Source organism: Lemur catta, chromosome 2, assembly GCF_020740605.2.
Source record: "Lemur catta isolate mLemCat1 chromosome 2, mLemCat1.pri, whole genome shotgun sequence".
In the NCBI taxonomy this organism is placed as follows: domain Eukaryota; kingdom Metazoa; phylum Chordata; class Mammalia; order Primates; family Lemuridae; genus Lemur; species Lemur catta.
Genome location: NC_059129.1, coordinates 136,858,810 through 136,880,427, shown reverse-complemented (window position 1 = coordinate 136,880,427; position 21,618 = coordinate 136,858,810).

The window sequence follows — 21,618 nt, the reverse complement described above, 5'->3', positions numbered from 1 at the left end:
CCCCTTTCACAGGGGCCCATCTGACTTGTCTCCCTCTATCAACTGGTCCCCACTTAGTCCCAGTCACTTCCAAGATATGTCATTACCAACCTGATGACTTCTGTCCCTTTGTTTTCCTGGATAAGCCTTATTAGTCCCCGTGGAAAGTAAATTCCAAAGTGCCATCTTTCCATCCCTGCCCCTGGACCAGCCACCCCCCGCCCCAGGCTGCCTTTCAGCACTACTGAACAGGGTGGGGACGAGGGGGGACTAGGAATTCTAGTTCTCAACTTTCCCCAGCCCTCTCTGCAGCTTTCCATCTTCTTACTGCCGTATGATTAATTCTCTGTCATCTACATCACATCCAACCTTTTGCATCTACTCAGGTATCCACAGCTACTCTAAGGCCCTTCACGCTCAGCTGATAACCTTCCCTCCCACATTATTTTGAGAACACTTCCCCCAACTTCCTTCCTCTAAACCTTAAAACATTTCTGCCTCTTCACCTGGCTTCCCTGCCTGCCTGCGTCAGCAGACGTGTCCTCACCGCCCCGGCCACCTGCTTGTGCTCCTGGCCTGAAGCTCCTCTGTCCTCGGAGACCCTGCTGAACCCGGTGTCCACTCCTCGCGGGCATCTTCAGTTCAGTCTCTCTCTGACGTGCCCGTTTCCCTCCTGTGCTTCCAAACCCACCCGCACTGCCCCGCACTGCATAAGCCTTTCCTCACCCTCTGAAGTCATTTCATTTTTCTTTACCGCCAAAGATTTTCCTTCAAAATCTCTCAAGAAAAAAAGTGTCCCCTCACCATCTCTACTTCCTCCATCATTTCTGACAGTGAGAAATAGGGCTTCCATCTCCAACCGCTCTCTGAAATGTTTCCAATGCCTCCTAACCTCTAAAATCCAGTGGCCTCTCCCCAGTCATTTGCAACCAGCAAGAAAAGCTATAAGGAAGAAAGTAAGACATCAGCACCTCTCCACACCGAGACACACCTGTAACACTCCGAGACCTTACTTTCTTTATGCGTGCACGTGCACACACATACACACACACATGCACACACGCACGCACACACATACACACACGTGCTCTTCCACGGTGTTTTACCCTAGACAATTTATAAGTAGTATTTTTTTTTAATTTACCTCCTTCCATAGTACCAACCTCTACCCTCCCAAGCAGCATTAACATAAACACGAGAATATTTTTATCCTTTTATGACCTACAAAAACAGGAGTATAGTATACAAGGTTCTTGCCTCTTCTTTTCTCACGGGAACCCTTCCAGGTCGAGGGCTACAGCATTCGAAGCACGGATGTGTCACATCTTATCCGGCCATTTCCCTGCCAAAAGCATCCACTCAGTCTGCGATTCATCACCACTGCAAACAATGCTGCAATAAATATTCCTGTGCAAACAAATTACATACAGCTGCTATTATTTCTGTGGGATAGAGTCCCAAGGGAGGAACTGGAGGGTCAAATGTTATGTGCATTTGAAATTTTAATAGATACTGCCAGAACTCTTTCCAAAATGGGTATTCCCACCAGCAACGCTTAAAGGTTCCCTGCCAGCAAGAAGCATTCATCACTCTTTAAAACTTTTGCCAGTCTTGATGGTCTGATGTACATAAGGTTTAAAAACTCTCCCTCACTACCCACCCTGCTCAGGGAATTCATTCTCTCTTTTGACAATCCTCCCTGAGCTACTTCTCTGTCTCCTATTCTTCCACCTTCAAAAATTAAGCATAAACAAGGTTCTGTCCTAGCCTTTTCTCCTCTCTTTGCACACTCCTCTTTGACAGTTTCGATCTTTCTCAGGATTTTAGTCATGCCCTCCAGGAAATGAATGTTAATCTGCACATCCAGCCAAGACCGACCTCTCGAGCTCCAGATTTCAAACTGCTCATAGGACATTTCTCATTGAGCCTCCTGATACCCCAAAAATCGGTAGAATCAAACCCAAACTCTCCTTGCCTTGCCCCAAACCTATTCCTTGCCAGGTCTATTAGTAGAGTAGCACCATCCTTATCACAGGTACCCAGGCTTCAATGCCCAGTGTTATTTTTCACTCCGTTCTTCACTTTGCCCCCATGTCCTGCCAGCTGCCCAGTCTGAACGGTCCTCTGCTCTCTCATTCACCTGCTATGGACTCTCCTCACGGATCAATAGGACCCTGGCCCCAGGCTCCAGCACACGCACCGACCCTGCCCGTCCAAGCCTCTGACGCCTCCCCAGATGCAGACAGAGTTAAACCCTCACCTTGGGAGGATGGTGAGACGCCCTCACCATCCTCCCGAGCCCTTCCAAGCTCCTGTTCCAATCTGCCTCTCCAGCCTTTCGACCGACAACCAGCGCATACTCCAAACTCAACATGGGCAGGTCCGGTTGCTGTAGCCTGAAGGAGACTCTTTTCTCATAGGAGAAGCATTTGTGGAGAAGGAATGGAAAAGGTAAACAGATGCTTACTGGAATTCCCTCTGCTGCTCTGCCCTGTCTCAGCCAAGTAAATGGTTTTCTCTGTCATAGTTTTAAAGGCAAAAAATATTTGGTAGAAGAAATTGAATAAGTAAATGAATCATGTGATATCAAATAACAAGAACCCACAACAGGGTATATGTGTACATTCATGAAACGACCAAAACCTAAAGACAAAGAACAGAAAAACCATCCACCACGTTCAAAAGCATCCTACGTTTATATAAATGGCAGAGTCATTTTACAGCCACATCTGTCTCACGATAGAGTTTCATGAATCAGGTATCCATAAATGGCTAGCGTGAAAACTCAGCAAGATTTACATTATAATAGAAAAAAATCACTAGAGTAGGCTAAACAAAACTTACTAAACTTGAAGAGACAAAACTAAAAAACTAGTTACATAATACTTCATCTTTAGTAATCTGAGAAGAAAACAGTGAAAATAACTACTTAATAAACATTTAGTTGATGCCCATGAATTAAACCCTATCCTGCATAATAGAGGGAGGATAATAAAGAAATAAGAAACAAGGCCAATGACCTGGATGAGTACAAACACTAGCTAGAAAGATGAAACATACCTATAAAATAAGAAGGGACAAAGAAAAACATATTTTCAAGGGCAAAGAGTTAAATAAAAATGGAATATGAATATGAGTAGTATGAGATTAGTCAAATTAGGTTTTCTGGACTTTGGTATATGGAAAAGGTCCCCACTTTTTTGTGTCAAAGCAAAAAGAATAACAAGTTGACTTTAAATTATGTAAGATCTCTACTGAGTATACACTTCTCCTTAGTTTTTGCTTAGTTTTCTCGCTGGTAGATATAAAAGTACACTGATCTTCCCCACATCAGTGGTGTGTGTGTGTATGTGTGTGTGCATAATTTTTCTGCCTAACAGTATCTTAAATGTTTTCTAACCTAGAAATAATGATTAGAATCCAAGTTTCAATGATACTTAGCACTTAGGAAAGATTCTGTGAGAGTTCCTCCACCAGCTGGGACTCCAGCTCCTTCTAATGGAGACTGTCAACAATCCGTCATCCCTGCTAATGGCGGGATGCGGTGTCACAGATAATTTAAACAGCTGTCAGAGCCGAGCAGCTCTTCAGAATTCCATATGGCTTGTAAAACGCACATGTGCTCTGCGCCCTTCCCCCTCTCAAGAAAGAGTTGGGAGGAAGGATAGGAAGGAAGTCAGACCAACTGGGATTCGATCCCAGCTCTATGCTCCAATGTCCTCCCCGACAACATGGATTTCCAATATCCCTGTTGTGTGGCAAAGGGGAGCGCTCATTTGCAAAGCCACGTGTGAGTACCGAGCACAGTGCCCAGCACAGAAAAGATACCAGTAGATGTTAGTAACCACATCTTTCTTCTCTTCCCTGGAGCTCTTCTGCCTTTCACAGCACACCATTTCCAAAATACAGAGTTCCCCAAAGCAAAAGAGACAAAACTCTATGTCAAACTCTGAACACGGATAATTTATAGATTATCAAACACCTAAATAAACAGAAGGGGGTAGTATTACCTGCTTTCTGGATCACCTATGGCACACACACCTGCTGTAGCACTGATGCTTTAAACTGACTGCACACCCCAAATCCCAGTGGCACCACAGAAGCCATGAGGTTTGCAGAACATCTTATGCAGAGAGAAAGCCTGGGTCCTCCTGCCCACAGGTAGGGGACGCGTGAGGAGCAGGCAAAGAGGCGAGAGGACACTCAGAAGCCCTAGCACAATGTCCAGATTTAGCAGGTGGGAGACACTGGGCGAGTCACTTAACCTCTCTCACCTCCACCCTCTGAAGTGAGTCTGAACTTACAACTCACTCTGAGGTCTCTCCCAGTATTTCATAATTTTAATATGACTCCAAAGCTAAAGTGTAAGATTTTAAAGGGGGTATGTGTGTGTTTAGTATTTTTAAAATAGCATCAGAAATTGTCCCGTGGTTAATTCTATAAGAAACCATATATATCATAGAATCAAGAATTAATGAGTTTTCGTTGGTTGGTTTTTGTTTCTAAACTCACCCACCCATCCCCCAGCACAAAGGTAGAAAATATATTTTTGGTAAGACTGCATTCAATCAAAAGCTCAAAAGAAGAGAAAAATCAAAATACTGTAAGAACTTTCTTTCCCTTCCCACTCTGTAAACTTCCTTTTGCTCAGTGAACTGTCATAGTAAAGAACGAGATGAGAAACATGGGCTGTACAATATACAAGGGAACAATGCAGGGGGTAGAGGGAAAAGGGATTTGAACATGAAATGTTTATCATAAACTGGCCATAAGGAAAGATGATCTCTTTGAAATTGTGGGCTCTACTCAAACAGTATATGTTATTTATTAGCCACTCCCTTTTTTCTTTCTATAAAGAAATACAGTACAGTATCAGCTTTGATATATTTACAATACTTCTCTTGGAGGAAGTCCAGAGTCTACATCTGGTTTTAAAAGAAGGTCCTTTCTGCATGTAAGCCATCTCAAAAAGCCAAAACACACATTCGGAAACGCTAAGCCTCTCATTAACATTTTCCAAGCATACAGTAGCTATGCACCATTTGGCACCTACCAAAACCCCTCCAAAAGCATCAAAAGGCTGCCAACTTCTCTATGCATTTATAAGAATAATTCCTGAAAAAGTGTCCGTTTGCAGAAGTATTCCACTTTCACTGGTATGCTGATCAAAAGTTTACTGTCTCCCCATAGAGAGCTGACTGGTTTTAGTGACTTGGCCACATATCAAAATAGCTGTAATTAAATGGAATTGTGAGAGCCAGATGAGGTACAAAAACCGAGGGTGATCCCAAAGGAACTAAAATTATGCTTAGCACATGTTTAAATTATACACCAGTCACAGGGCAAACCACTGTCAGACACACCTCTCAGGAGAAAAACAGATCAGCGTGGCTGAAGGAAGTGTGCCTCGAGACAGCCGTTCACAGTTCAGAGCTAAGACTGACTGAAGTAATAGTCTAAAGCTTTCAAAATAAATATTTCATACTCAATTATTTTAATATGATGCAAAAAATCTGAGAAGCCACAGGATCTCCATTCAGGGCATGTGGACTCTAAGCTGAAACATTCCTGGGATGCAGCAGCGATACAGGCCAGGTCTACGGGAAGAGCTTCTGAGTCAAAAGATAAGCACAGACTAAGCGATGGCCTGTCCAGAAGTTCTCCTAACCAGTGTCAGTTCCAGAACAGCCACCTGCCCCCCACGCCTTACAGTGGGGAGTCGTGAAGACTCCTGAAGTCTCATCAGTTGAGTGGCCACCTAAAATATCTTGAGGAACCATTTTTTGTCACTCCACATTACACTCAACGTTACCAAGGCCCGAATTGGCTCCTAAATTTAATCTTTTACCTTCCCACAAGGTTTAAAAAAAGAACACTCTGTTGATTTATGTACATAGCAACATCCCCAGATCCCCCAGCCCCTCATCTCTAGGGAAACTTCACCCAAAACAAAATTGGTCAGCTGGGATTCACAGGGCACCTCTTTGACATTTTTAAAGATGTTACAATAACACAATCGTAAAAATTGAAAGACTGTCATGGGAATCCCATGGGTATATGGCACAGGCTTACCTAAGCATATGCATTATTGTCACACACATTTTCAGTCACAGGGCATGAACGTTGGAGTCTGGGTAAAGTGTGGCAGGCAGAAAAGCAGCGCTGGGTCCCACACAAACAGGCAGGGCCTGTCAACTTCCAAGACATTGGGCCCTGTGACTGGCTATATTCATTCACTGAAATCTCAGGGACCTCAGCAAGGCCTCCTACCCACAAGAGCTCATCACCTCCCATCCGCCGGTGACACCTGAATTTCCACTCTTGGAGCTTCAGTCTTCTCTGTGGTTCAGTCTATCACAGTTTTTCAAAAAAGATAATTTGGTGCTTTCTGTTTCCCCTCCCTTCATTTTTAAATTCATTCTTGAAGTACAGGCAGGAAAGATTACGGAGGAGCTGCAGCACAGACATAATATATTGTAGAAAATTCCCCCAGGTGATTAAGAGAGACCCTCTCCCCAGGCTGGGAACCTCTGCTGTAGCTAAGGCTCTGGCCTACTTCATGTACCCTTCAGAGATACTGTAGGGAGATGCATATATATATATATGCATCTCAGTGGCTTTCTAACTTTGAAAGATAAGACGTGTTCTACCTTGTGACTAGCATACCCATAAGGTGATGGTTAATTTTACATGTCAGTTTGGAGGGTGTTCTGGGATGAGATTAACATGTAAACTGGTGAACTCCGAGTGACACAGATTGCCCTGCATAATGTGGGTGGGCCTCGTCCAATCAGGTGACTAGAACAACGGATAAAACAAAAAGACCAGACTCCTTGAGCAAGAGGGAATTCTCCAGAAGACTGTCTTCAAACTTCCTCTGCACCATCAGCTCTCCTGGGTCTTTAGCCTGCTGGGCACACTTCAAATTTTGGACTTGCCAGTCTCCATAACTGGGTAAGCCAATTCTTTATAATAAAACTACACAAACACACACACCCTGTTGGTTCTGTTTTTCTGTTTCTCTGTTTCTCACCCTAATACATTAGATGATTGATAGGCATCAAACTAAAACAAAATTTTCAAGAATAGTTAACCTTAACCTTACCATATGCAATATATTTAGATACCTTGTATTCCATATTATGCTATGTCAACGCACCTCATGTCCTAATATGGGTCTTAGTCAAAGAAGTCAGAAAGCCACTAGAATTTTTCTCTAAAAGTCTATTTGTATAATAATAAAAACCTGACCCACTAAACTAATTCACTACCCATGACTCATAGTTTGAAAAACGGTTTTACTCAAAAGGTTGCATATTATTAATACCTACAGTGCCTGCCCCTGTACATAGTTTCTTCACTTAGTATGGGATAGACATTGTTCCCTACTTGTTTATATTGTTTCTATTTAAATCTTTTCTTAAAAGGAGAGTGAGCTAAGGAAGAGTGAAAATAAGGGGTTCAAAAAACCCAGAATAGAGAAGCATTGAGTACCAAAGGCAAATGTAAACTAATTCACAATTTCCCTCCAGCCAACTTTAGGGCTTCCAGAAAGTGGTTGGCAAAAGGAACCAAGTGCAGTAGGTGACATCTTTGGACTCTTGTGAGTTATGAAGTCTTTCATTCCTTTTACTGAAACATTGGTACTGCTGCTCTCCTTATCTATTTTCCAGCAAAAATGCCAGTAGAGATTAGGAAATTCAATTTAGGCTTGACTAGCAGACTTACAAGAACAGGTTAAATTACTTCAATTCAATTACACACACCTGCTGTGCACCAAGCCGGGGAAAGCACATCACTGTTACCCAAGTGCAGTAAGCAACAAGGATGGTTCAACATATACAAATCAATCAATGTGATACATCATATCAACAGAACAAAGGACAAAAACCATATGATCCTTTCCATTGACACTGAAAAAGCATTCGATAAAATTCAACATCCCATCATGATAAAAACTCTCTCAAAAAACTGGGTATAGAAGGAACTTACCTCAACACAATAAAAGCCATATATAATAGACCCACACCAAGTATCATACTGAATGGGGAAAAACTGAAAGCCTTTCCTCTAAAATCTGCAACAAGACCAGGATGCCTACTTTCACAACTGTTATTCAACATAGTACTGGAAGTTCTAGCTAGAGTGATCAGACAAGAGAAAGAAAGGGCATACAAACTGGAAAAAAGGAAATCAAATTATCCTTGTTTGATAACATGATCTTATATCCAGAGAAACCTAAAGACTCCACCCAAAAACTATTAGAACTGATAAACACATTGAGTAAAGTTGCAGGATACAAAATCGATATATAAAAATCAGTAGCATTTCTATATGCCAACAGTAAACAATCTGAAAAAAAAAAAAAACCAAGAATGTAATCCCATTTACAATAGCTACAAATAAAATAAAATACTTAGGAATAAACTTAACCAAAGAAGTGAAAGATCTCTATAATGAAAACATAAAATATTGATGAAAGAAGTTGAAGAGGACATACAAAAAAAGGAAAGATATTCCATGCTCATGGATTGGAAGAACCAATATTGTTAAAATGTCCATAATACCCAAAGCAATCTACAGATTCAATGCAATCTCTATTAAAATACCAATGACACTCTTCACAGAAATAGAAAAAATAATCCCAAAATGTATATGGAACCACAAAAGACCCAGAATAGCCAAACCATCCTGAGCAAAAAGAACAAAACTGGAGGAATCATGTTACCTGACTTCAAATTATACTACAGAGCTGTAGTAACAAAAACAACAGTACTGGCATAAAAGCAGACATAGACCAGTGGAACAGAACACAGAACCCAGAAATAAATACATGTACCTAGAGGGAATTTATCTTTGACGAAGGTGCCAAGAACATACAGTGGGGAAAGGACACCCTCTTTAATAAATGATGCTGGGAAAACTGGATATCCACGTGAAGAATGACTAGATCCTTATCTCTTGCCATATACAAAAATCAAATCAAAATGGATCAAAGACTTAAATCTAAGACCTGAAACTATGAAGTTACTAAAAGAAAACACTGGGGAAATGCTTTAGGACATCGGTCTGGGCAAGGACTTCTTGGTAATACCCCGAAAGCACAGGCAACCAAAGCAAGATTGAACAAATGGAATCACATCAAACTAAAAAGCTTCTGCACAGCAAAGGAAATAATCATCAAAGGGAAGGGACAGAATAGGAGAAAATATCTGCAAACTACCCATCTGACAATGGATTAATAACTAGAATATATAAGGAGCTTCAAAAACTCGACGGGAAAAAAATCAAATAATCCAATTAAAAATGGGCAAAGGATCTGAAAAGATATTTCTCAAAAGAAGACATACAAATGGCCAACAGGTACATGAAAAAATGCTCAACATCATTAGCCATCAGAGAAATGCAAATCAAAACTACACTGAGATATCATCTTGCCCCAGTTAAAATGGCTTTTATCAAAAAGACCGGCAGTAACAAATGCTGGCAAGGATGTGGAGAAAGGGGAACCCTTGTACAGTGTTGGTAGGAATGTAAATTAGTACAATCACTATGGAAAACTATATGGAGGTTCCTCAAAAAACTAAAAATAGAACTACCATATGACCCTGCAATCCCACTGCTCAGTATATATCCAAAGGGTGGGAATTCAGTATATCAAAAAGATACCTGCACTCCCACGTTTACTGCAGCACTATTCACAATGGCCAAAATATGGAATCAATCTAAGTGTCCAACAACAGATGAATGGATAAAGAAATTGTGGAACACATACAGAATGGAATATTATATAGCCACAAAAAAGAATGAAATCCTGCCATTTGCAACAGCATCGATGAAAATGGAAAACATTATGTTAAGTGAAATATGCCAAGCACAGAAAGACAAATCTCACATGTCCTCATTTATATGTGTGAGCTAAATATTAAAAACAATTGTTCACATGGAGACAGAGAGTAGAATGACAGTTACCAGAGGCTGGGAAGGTTGGAGAGGGGATAAAGTGGGGATAGTTAATGGATACAAAGATATAGTCGGATAGATAAAATGAATAATAGTCGATATTAATAGCACAACAAAGTGACTATAATCAACCATAAATTAGGGTATACTTTAAAATCAGTAAAAAAGTGGAATTAGAATGTTCCTAACACGAAGAAATGATAAATCCTTTAGGTGATGGATACCCTATTACCCTGATTTGATTATTACACATTGTATGCCTGTATCAAAACATCATATGTACCCTATGAATATATATAGCTATTATGTACCCAACACATTAATAATTAAAAATAAAAAATTTTAAAAAACTAAAACACAAAGTGCTGCCTGTTGGTATCCCTTAGGAAATGGCCTTTATGGAAGAGATAGAAATGCTTTCTCATTAAGATTTATTAGAAAATAGATGTTTTTAAGTAGGTCGAAATTTTCCCTAACAGTTTTCACTATCAACATGTTTATAATGAATACATTTAACAAATCTTTTCTTGAGAGACCAGATGGTTCTGTTTAAAACCAGTTCCTGTCACACCACAAATTACGGATCATCCTGAAATAAGAAAAACTGGCTGCATTTATATGTGAATGGCCCACAAATCTCTTGCCCAACTCCGGCAAATTAACCAACATGGTTAGGTCCTTGCAACCCTATAGAAGCCCATTCAGCTGGGCTTTATGCAGGGGAAGACCCTGGAAGAGAAACCTGGATTCCATTCCCCCATGCTCCCTCTCCAAGCTGAGTTCCTCAAAAGACCACCCAAGAGCCGCTGGCATGCTTGGTAAAATGCGGATTCTTAGGCCTCACCCTAGACCTCTTGAATCAGTCTGAGACTTCCAGGAATCTGCGTTTTAACAGGCTTCCAAAGGGACATTATGCAACCTCAAGCTGAAGAACCCCCATCACTGGCTTCAGTTTCTCCACACATAAGAGAAGATTTTCAGAGAAGACTTGGTCGATATCTCTAAATTCTGCTCTGGCTTAACTTTACCATCTGCCTTATTAAGACTCAGCAGGGCCGTCATTTTACCAACACTCACAGTATGTGCTACCTTCCTTCCAGTGTGGCTGCTTTGGCCTCCACATATTCCATGTAGCTGCCTCGGTCTCCACATATCCTACATGGCTACCTTGCTCTGCACATATTAATATCCTACGTGGTCACCTTGCTCTGCACATATCCTATACCTGCCCAGCTCTTCATATCCCCATGTTCATCACTCCATTAAGGTACTGATCTTATTTCAATTTCTTCCTCACCAGTTCTTCCAGTTCAGCACTGGAATCCCCTACCCGCTCCTGTTTCCAAGGCCTTGAAATTCACATTATCCACAGACCCCAAGATCACAAATAACCTACTAACAATGTCTAATTCCTCATTGCGGATGCATCCAGATGCAACACATTCCCAAGTCCTGCCTTCCTTGCTAGTGTTGGGTGATGGTTACCTATCATCCAGCCATGCTCAAATGCCAGTGAAGACAGCAGCACATTACAAATACACTATTTTTACATTTTTATACAAATTTATTTTCGTTTCTTATCCCCTATAGCTGCATAGAAACATTGAGTTTATAGTTTAAAGGAACCCTAAAAATCATTTAGTCCAATGCAACTCCCTGCCCACCAACTACCAGTCAAGAGATGGTAACCCAGAGGGAATGTAATGTTTTGTTCAAGATCACACCCCCATTTTTGGCAAAACAATCCCAAACTCGGAGATCTGGTTATCTTTTCACTATGGTGTGCTGACTACCTGGATTACTACCTCTGACTAGACAACATCTACAATTCAGACCAGGCGAGGTGTCTCACACCTGTAATCCTAGCACTCTGGAAAGCCAAGGCGGGAGGATCGCTTGAGCTCAGGAGTTCAAGACCAGCCTGAGCAAGAACAAGACCCCATCTCTACAAAAAATAGAAAAATTAGCCTATGTTATGGCGTGTGTCTGTAGTCCCAGCAACCCGGGAGGCTGAGGCAGGAGGATTGCTTGAGCTTAGAAGTTTAAGGTTGCCATGAGCTAGGCTGACCCCACGGCATTCTGGCCTGGGCAACAGAGCAAGACTCTGTCTCAAAAAACAAAAAACAAAAACAAAAAAACCCAAATAAAATGCATGTATCTTTCAAATAGTTCAACCTTCGTCATCCATCTCAGAATGGAGAAAAGTGAAGGCACTGATAAAAATCACGTATGTCTCAAAACATCTCATAAAACAGACTTTGTGGAATGACCACTTTTACATCGTTAATACGGAATCCAACTGGAAGAGGAAGGAGGACATAGACACATACACAACCACCATACGTGCAAGGTGGCCGTGTAGAGGATGAAGGAGGACGGTGACTACTGTTCCAGAGAGAATGAGGGGTCAGAAACCGATCAGTGAAAGCTTTAGAAGGAACCTTTGAGATGAGCCTAGAGGGCTAAGGAGACCAGTGCTCTCAGGTTATAACAACAAAATTCCCGTCTTAGAATTAGATGAAAATAAGTGAGACCTACTGGGAGGGTTCATTGTGTATATAATGAATGGACCCAATCAGTGAGATTTGTGATTTTCTTTTAAATCTTGTGTAAAAGGAAGTCATATGCCCACACGATACGCAATGCACTTCCCAACAAGAAGTTACCAGAGTCGTCAAGGGAGTCACCGATAGCTATAGTTTCACAGAGTGGTTAAGATTTTCCAGAGGGAAAGTTCCAATTGGACAAATGGGAAAATATTTGGGTTTCTGACTCCGCAAACGTTCATCGAGTCTTCGTGTATTCATACAGTAGGTACTGATCCCAGAAGTTTCGAATGCCACCGACACAGATGATAACCTAATTCACCATGCTGTGTTCCAGGTGTGTTCCTCAGTTTCTGCTCACATGCACAAATGCCCACTTCTGAAAGCCCTCACTTTAAACCAGCCTCATGGTTACACAGAGTGGTGAGGATAAGTATGACTGTTATTCCGCCAGTCACCACAGCAGCCCAAGGATGAAGGGGAAGGGTGACGAGAAGATGTAATGCCTCAGCTGCCAGAGACCTGGAGCATCATTCGAGAACAAGTTTATTCATTCCCCGAGGAAACAAAGGCCCTGGAATGTTTAGGTGACTTGCCAAATGAGTAAAAGGTGCACTCCAGACCAGAATCCAGATCTGTCAATATCCAGTATAACGACATTGCTACTACTCCAACTTAGGAAAAATGGATCAACATTTATTTTCATTTTTAGCACCTTATTGATAAAGCTCATTTAGAGAGTCAAATATTTATTTGGCAAATAAACCTCATAGTCATCTTACACCTTTAAAAACAATTCCAATGAACATGTCATACAGTCTGTCAACCACCATTTAAGCGTGTTCAGGCCAGGTGTGGTGGCTCACACCTATAATTCCAGAATTTTGGGGAGGCCAAGGTGGGAGGTTCACTTGAACCCAGGAGTTTGAGATCAGCCTGGGCAACATACCAAGACCCTGTCTCTACATTAAAAAAAAGAGTTTCTACTAGACCACCATGCTGGACCTAGAAGGGGTACAAAAATAAAATAAGCAAAGCACTCTCTATGTGACGGAGAAATCACCAATTAAATATTATATGATGAAAGTGACAACTGACACAGACCCTGCAAGGACAGAATGCCTAAGAAGCACACAGAGTGCCTCACAGTCAAAAGGAGGGCTTTGCTGAGTCTTGGTGGATGACTAGGAGTTTGCCAAACAGGGTAGAACTGAAAAGGAAAAGTATAGCTAACATTTATTGAACTCTCTCACTACGCCAAGCTGGGTTCTAAGCACATTATGTTAATTAATTCATTAATATCTCAATTTTCAAAATAATCTATAAGGAAGATACTGCTGGCATCCTCCTTTTAGAGATAAAAATCCTAAGACGTAGAATGCTCTTTACTAAACAAAAAAAAATTTTTTGAATCTAAAAATAACATAAAAGACTGCACTAAAATCAATCACTACATTTTAAAGGCAATGAGAATCCTTAACTTTCACCAGTATAAGGAAAGATTTGCAAGCTTGTTTGTGATGCCATTTCCCAAACTATTCACAAAAGCATTTTCAAAATTCGAGTTTTACATACTGTTCGCAATGCAAAGAAATCACTTAGTAATGGGAACTCGTGCAGAACTGTGTCCAAAAGACACATTCAGAAATCTAACCGTGAATTTAAAAGAAATCTTGCAATCCAACACCATGAAAACACAATGAAAACTGCAGTCCAGATTCTGTTACTCAATCTACAAACCTCATAAATGAAAACAAAGCAGACTGATTTCCAGCTCGACAGAACGCCCGAGGAGGAACGAGCTGGAGCCATGTAAGTTCTGAGAGAGGAAACACAGATGCTTCTGGCAGGGAACCCTCCTCGGGCACCAGCCTACATCTACGGGCCTTAACCATCTGCGGGAGGGCTTCAGGTTGGGTACTTTTTGTTTTTTCTCAAGGTTACAAACAAACAGCTCATAAAATTAAAGCCTTCAGATTCTAAATGGCTTTTCATTAAAATCCATTATTCATTTACAATTATGAGCATGCCAACAGTTGGATGAGGATGGAGGGCAGGACTATGTGGTTAGACAGACCTGGATTCAAAGCTCAGCTGTGCAATTTCCAACTCCGCGAACCTGGGGAAGGGATGCCACTGGTTGCTGTGTTGCTGACGGGTAAACAGCAGGGATGTCACCCCTCACTGGATGTGATCCTCTCCGCCCTCCACATTCTCTCGCTCTCAGCGTCCACTGCACCTCCTCTGTAGTTCTGGAATCTTCCCCCTTGTCTGTCCCATCTACTCCACTGCCACTACCTTTGATCATCTACAATTAACCTTCTTTCTGCCAGTTTTCCCTAAATCCTCTCATGACAATCTAAAGAGGAACTGGTCTAAAATGCAAATCTGACCTCTCACTCTCCTGGCTAAAACTTGAGTAATTTGCTTTCGTGTCACTTGTTATTCTTCTCTATTCAGAGGAATAAATGAGATGAGGTATGCAAAGAGCCCAGGACAGTGCCTGGCAGTTACTGCCACAGCTTCTAACTCTTATCTCGTTACTGTTTATTGTTCCCAAGTTTGCCAAGTGCCTTCATGCCCCTGAGCTCATTTGATCCTCCTATTAGTTCTAAGACTTGGGGGAGTTACATGAAGAAACTGAGGCCAGTGGTGTGAAAGGCCTGCAGAATCAAGGCTAGTTTTCAGACAGACCTACTGATTCCAAATCCTGAGTTTTTTCCTCATGCTTTTCTGTCAGGAGTTCTAGCTTCTCTTACAGAAAACAACATTAAAAGGAGCAAGAATTATTTTTCCCATATGCTATCAAATGTGTTTGAATATATAACATGGACATTCATCTCTTCCATGAAGTTTATCCAATATTTTTTATTGCATTTAAGATAGAAAAATACATAGCCCAAATTCCACTATAAAGGACTTTGATTTGTTTCATATCAAATAACTGAAGCTATTAACTCCTTCAGTCATTCATTCCTACATTCCGCAAATATATATCACATGCCTATCACACAGTGCATTGAGTTTGGTGCTGGAAATCTGCTCTTTTCCTGAAACCTTAAGATTCAGTCTACCTTCAAGATATCCCAACTGAAGCCAATGGTGGATACAGAAGGCTCTTGTTACAGGTACTTGAATGAACAGTAATGAACTGGAAGCCAGGAAATCTGAAAGCTCATCCTAGCTCAGTGACCCAGGACAAGTTCCTGGTACTCAGTTTCTCTTACCCATAAAATAGGAGAATTGGTTCACGTTATTTTTTTATTTTATTTTTTAAGAGACAGGGTCTCGCTATGTTCCCCAGGCCGCTCTCAGATTCTTCAAGCAATCCCCACAACTCAACCTCCCAAAGTGCTGGGATTACACACATGAGCCACTACACCCAGCCCATACTATCTTTAAAGTTATATACAATGCTATGAATATAACTGGAAAGCACTTCTGACATCTATAAGTATATAATTTTGTATCACAATTTTATAAATTTTTGTGAGATGATCCATGTATTTACTGTAGCTTTAAAAATACCTCCAGATTGCCGCACAAATTGTAGGAAGTTTTTAGTTACAAATTTGAAGCACTTTTAAGACTCTTGAAGCCAATTTAGCTTGCAAATTGCCCCTACATGAAAATTGCATTTTTCACGTGTAAATTGTGGGTGAACAGCCTGGATGAATCGCCAATGAGATGAAATGCTGATCTCATAGGAGAACCTAAAAAAATAAATCAGACTCAAAACCTTCTCTTCTTACTTTCTTAGTTCCATTCTATGATATGCCACTTTAGGATGACTTAAATTCTTGTATACAAAACAGTACTTTAATACAATTTATTAGTCTATGTTTATGCGAGTAAAGCTCTTCATAGCCTTGAAGTTTGTTGCACCCTTCTCTCTCTAATCATGATTAGACATGTAAACCTTAGTGCCTTGAAAGGTCATCAGCTGGCGATCCAGCACATGTTGACACAAATCCCTGATGCTCACCTGTGAAATCATACTCTGAGATTCTTCCCTGTAATTAAGGAAAAGATACCTGTCTAAACATCACTTGAGCAGCCAGACATAAGATACAAAAAACTGAAGCATATTTCCATATACTGACTTACACAAAAAAATCTGCCCCCAAACTCTTCCTGCTTTCTACAGTTCATTAACAATAATACTTTGTTTTCTCACTCATTGCAGGAACCTTAGCTGAGCCTCTACTCCATCCGTCACAGTGATAGATGCTGAGTACAGTAATGGGAGTAGGCTTAGGCAAGGTCACTACTAACCCATACTGTACTTTTGGGTGAATTATAAAATGTATCCTCTTCCAGTGGGGAGGAGTGCACCAGAGGCTTGCCAAGTTGAGCGTGAACTGGATTTCAGCCTCCACTTGCCTGTTGGACAGGATGACCTTGTACAGTGAACAACCTGCACAACTATATAAGGAGGCATGGCCAGATGTAAATAAAAACATGTTTCCAGTAGAGACACTAACTACTAGAGAAGAAAGAGCTTAACTTTGCCTAGAGATAAAAGTGACTGAAAGCTTCCTAGAGAAGGTATTTGACTGACACATTAAGGATGAGTGAGTAATCAACAGATGGACAAGGAAAGTAAGAACAGGGTAAGCAGAATGTTCATTAATTCCAGATAATGGTCTGGAAATGACAACTTGCAAGTAGTTTGATGTATATGGAGCAATGTTTGTGTGTACTCATGTGTGTAGGAGGAGAGAAGGCTGGGAGACCTAGGGAAAGTCAGTAAATGAATCTGGAAAGACAGGCAGGTGCCACATTATGGAGCATCTTAAACAGCATGCTGAAGTGTTGAAACCTGATTCTGAGATCACTGGAGGCTTGTTTTGCCGCTGTAAATAACCAACTCTTCTTCAGTTATAACTTGCATATTTTTTATATTTACCCTTCACAAAAATCTCTGATACCCTAAAGCAACAAATCTTATTTTCCCATAAGCTGAGCACGTAGAATCCAATGAAGTAGAAATTTGCTTTTAGAACTGCACCAGTCTTGATACTACACTTTTAGAACATAAAAATCTTAAAGAATACCAGGAAATATTTCTAAATGTATAGATACAAAAGTTCTATTGGTTATGCCCAAATTATAAGACCAACAATTGACTTTTTTTATCCAGACCCTAGGACTGAAATATTTATAGCATATGATCTGCACCTGTAAGAAACTTGGTAAGATTTTAGAGACAGTCTGGCTTAAATGGAGACAGACAGGTGCTAAAATAAGTTTATCAGCAGTGTTTGGGGAATAAAAGATAGAATGGGTAGATAACCATGAGAACCGAACCCCCGCGTGGCACATAAAGGTCTTATCACTACCCAAGGATGCCCAGGACGCCAAAGAGCACGAGAACCTCCCCCAGAATGAATTATCTTCAGGATCAAGCAGCCTTCTCAGCTTAAATAAAATTACCCTAGTTTTCCATTTGAAAAACAGAAGCAAGAAGAGGCATGGAAGCTCGTCAATATCACCTTTCACCGTTTCTTAAAGATAAAACTATCTCATGCAATCTTACTCCCGTACCTTCACGGCGACTGTCAGCAATCAATGGTTGGAAGACTGGATTCTTTTCTGTCTAAGCCGTTTTCGGTAAATATGATCCATTAGGGACACAACGTGTCGGCTTTCACAGAAACTTGGCACCTCGCCCCCCTAGCAGGGGCGCCCGGCGGGACGGCCGCGGCTCTGGCGCTCGGAGGGGCTGAGCAAGGGACCGCACGGGTCTACACACGCCGATCTGCCCGGCGCGGGATCCTGCTCACCGCAGCGCCCTTCTCCGGACGCCGAGATCGCCGAGCGGGCGGGGACGCAGCGCGCGCTCCGCTCCGCGCACCCAGGCGACCGGGCTTCGGGCGACAGCCTCAGCATCCGGGGGCCGGGGCGCGCCGCCCGCTCCGCCCGGGGTGGGGCAGGGGCCGGGGTGGGCCCCGGCGTGTCCGCGCGGCGCGGGGCGGGGGGGCACGGGAACTCGAATCAGTGCTTTCTGGAAAGCCTCTCGTCCCTCCGGCCAGGCTGCGCGCGGGAGAACAGGAAAGCGCCGGGACGCGGCCACCCTCCGGGGAGAAGGTGCCCCGGCCACGCCCCGCAGCCGCGCCCCTCCGCGCAACTCCCAAAGAAAGCGGGGCGGAGAGAGGGCGGTCCACGAAGGGGAAAGGCAGGGGACCGCCGGCCGCCGCGCCCGCCCGCCCGCAGGGGCCACCGGAGCCCACGGGAGGCGCCGCCGCGCTGTCCTCGCCCTCCCGCCGCGTCCTCGCTCCGCGGCGCCCCTTACCTCGGGCGGAGCGCCGGGCACCGTGGGGCCGATCGCGCCCCGCCCTCCGTGCCCCTCGGCAGAGACCCCCGCGGGGACGCCGGATGGAGCTGGAGAAGTTTCTGGGGTCACTTTGTTCTCCACTTGGGCTCGCGCAGCGCCTGTGAGGCTGCAGCGGCCGCCGCACCTTCCTCCCGGCCCGGCCCGCCCGCCCGCAGCGGTCCCGCCCCGCCCCGGCCCCGCCCCGCGCTGATCGCGGGCGGCCTGTGCTCCCGGCCGGCCTTGACCGTCCGTCTGCCTGGCGCTTTCTCTGGGCCATCCCACCTAACGAAAACAACTCCCGAAACGCGGAGTACGCGCATACCGCGAGCCCTGCGCCGCCCGCCACTGCGGACGCGATGCGTGAATACCACCGGGCCCTTCCCCGAAGAGTTGACGGCACAGAAGTTTCCCCCGGTCCCGCCACGGCGGAAGCAGCAGGAGCGGGTGTCTCCGCGGCTGGGGAGACCAGCCAGCCCCTGCCCCTTCTGAGAGGAGGGTAGACATGGACATGGCTTAAAGGCAGAGGCGACAGTTGAGTTGGGACCTTAGAGTCCAGTAGAACGTGGACTTTGAAGCTGGGAACGCTGCGGGTTGGAGAACCATCCGAGTGATTCGGTGGGCCTGGGGGATGGAAGGATGAGAGCGTTGGGGAGAAGCGGGAGGCAAGGCTGCCTGGGGTGCTGACTGCCCACGGTCGCTCCCCTCGCCTCTGCAAGGGCCTCCCCTGGGGAGAGCCGGAAGGGAGGCAGATGCTCTCCCCGTGTTAGTGTGGGTGCTCCAGGAAGCAGGCGCCACGACAGGACTAGATGTGGAGGATTTCCTTAGGGGAAATGGCTGGGGAACTAAATGACAAGGGAGCTGTGAGAGCTGGAGAGACAGCAGACATTATGCAAATCTGACCCCAAGGGAGGGAGACCATCCTAACCTCCCTGCAGGCTAAGGGAAGTTCAGCAAGATCTTCTGAGTCCTACAACCAAAGGTACCCAACACAGGGATTCCCATTCTCCTTGGAACCCACCTGCCTTAGTAGCCACGTCTCCAGCACTCGTTGGCTGCGAGCAGCCGGGTTGGAACGTGGCCTTGGGCACAACCCCAGTGCTGGGTTTCTGAGCACCACAGCTAGGGCTTTGGTCAGTTAAGGGCCAAGATAGCTGGAGACCCCTGGGGAACTGCAAGGAACACTCCCACATTCTCACAGCTGCCAGTCGTCAAAAAGACAACTGGAAACACCTTTCCCACAATACACCTACAGTTTTAAAATGAAGCCCCAGCGCTTTGCTGGGATCAGACAGACCCGCTGTCCATCCTCAACCACCACAGGCTCTGTGCTCACTGAACTAGTGATGAGTGGCCCCTCCCACCAAGTAGGCTCCCCCGGCCCCCATGTCGTGCCTCAGAGTCCCGACACACGTGGCTCTGCCTGGGGCACGCCTCCTGCGCCAGTCGCCCTTCCATACTCAATTCAAGCATCACCACTTCTAAGGAGCATTTCCCCCTTGAGGTGTTTTTTTTTGTTTGTTTTGGTATGTGTTTGTTTTCTTGCTTCTTTTATTGCATTTTTCACACTATTTAAAATATTTTTTCAGATTATAAAAGTAATATGTTTGTTGTACAAACTTGGAAAAATACCAAAATAGGAACAACCATTTTGTGATATTCTCTTGCAGAATCTTCATACTTAGATTACCTAAATCTAAATTCCTTGAGAGAAGGGGTCATGCCCAATTCATCTTTCTATCCCCTGTCACTTAGTACATTTTCTGACACGTAGATGGTACTTAACAATGTTTGCAGAATTGAATTCTGTTTCCAAAATGTTTTCAGTACTGAGACAATGTTTTCAACACACAATCCATCCTTCCCCTGAGTTCTGCCTCAAAAAGAATTTCCTTAACGCACCTTGCTCGCTTTTGGAAGATTGTTTGAAGTGATGACTTTTTACTCTCTTTTCTGTCTTTCACAGCACCTGAGGGAAGAGAATCTTTCTGCCACGTAAACTCTCTGCCTCAGGCTGGGCACCACTGGCCACAGAAAGGACATTAGACACACACATCCACACAATGGCAAGAATTATTGCATGTAATACCTATCTCCAAGGAGCTCAAAGGCAGTTTTTCAGCCTGTTTGTAGAAGAGAACTAGGACTCCACCAATGATTACTTCTCCTAAGTGCATTTCTGTTGCTTAATGCCCCATAACATTAACAGGCTAATACCCAGTCTGCCTGCCTTGCGCCCCAGGATCTAGTCAAGGCACGAAGACTGTGCAGACTCAAGCCCAGCCATCTCTCCAGCAGAGGCAGGCAACCCTGCCAATGGGTCAGGCTAATTTTGGAGAAGTTGAGATTTCTAGAGGACAGCCTTTTCAAGGAAGGCATGCATTTCTCCTTTCTAAAGATCACTTGGCCAGATACAAATGAGTCTTTTAGCTGGCTGCTCAGAAGCTTGCACGATTTACTTCACTGCATTTTTCAAATCCCTGAAAGAAGGAGGTAGGCTTGATTGTAATTCCAAAAAGCTGCTTTTAGCCCAAAATTTGATCTACCTTCAACCATTTGCACGTGTGTATGGTGTGTAGTTGAGGGATACAGTCATGCATGTGCACACAAGCATGTTTGCATGAATGCACCCACGGGTAAGGGTTCTCTTTTCTTTCTCTTGGGTTTATTTTACCAGTTTGCCTTCCCACTAATAAGTTACTAGAGCCTAATTTATATATCTTTGAAGGCATAATGAAAAACAAAAGGCCACCTGGTAGGATTACTACACCATAATATAAGGTCTATTTGTTTTGTTTAGACAATTGCTCAAGGTTC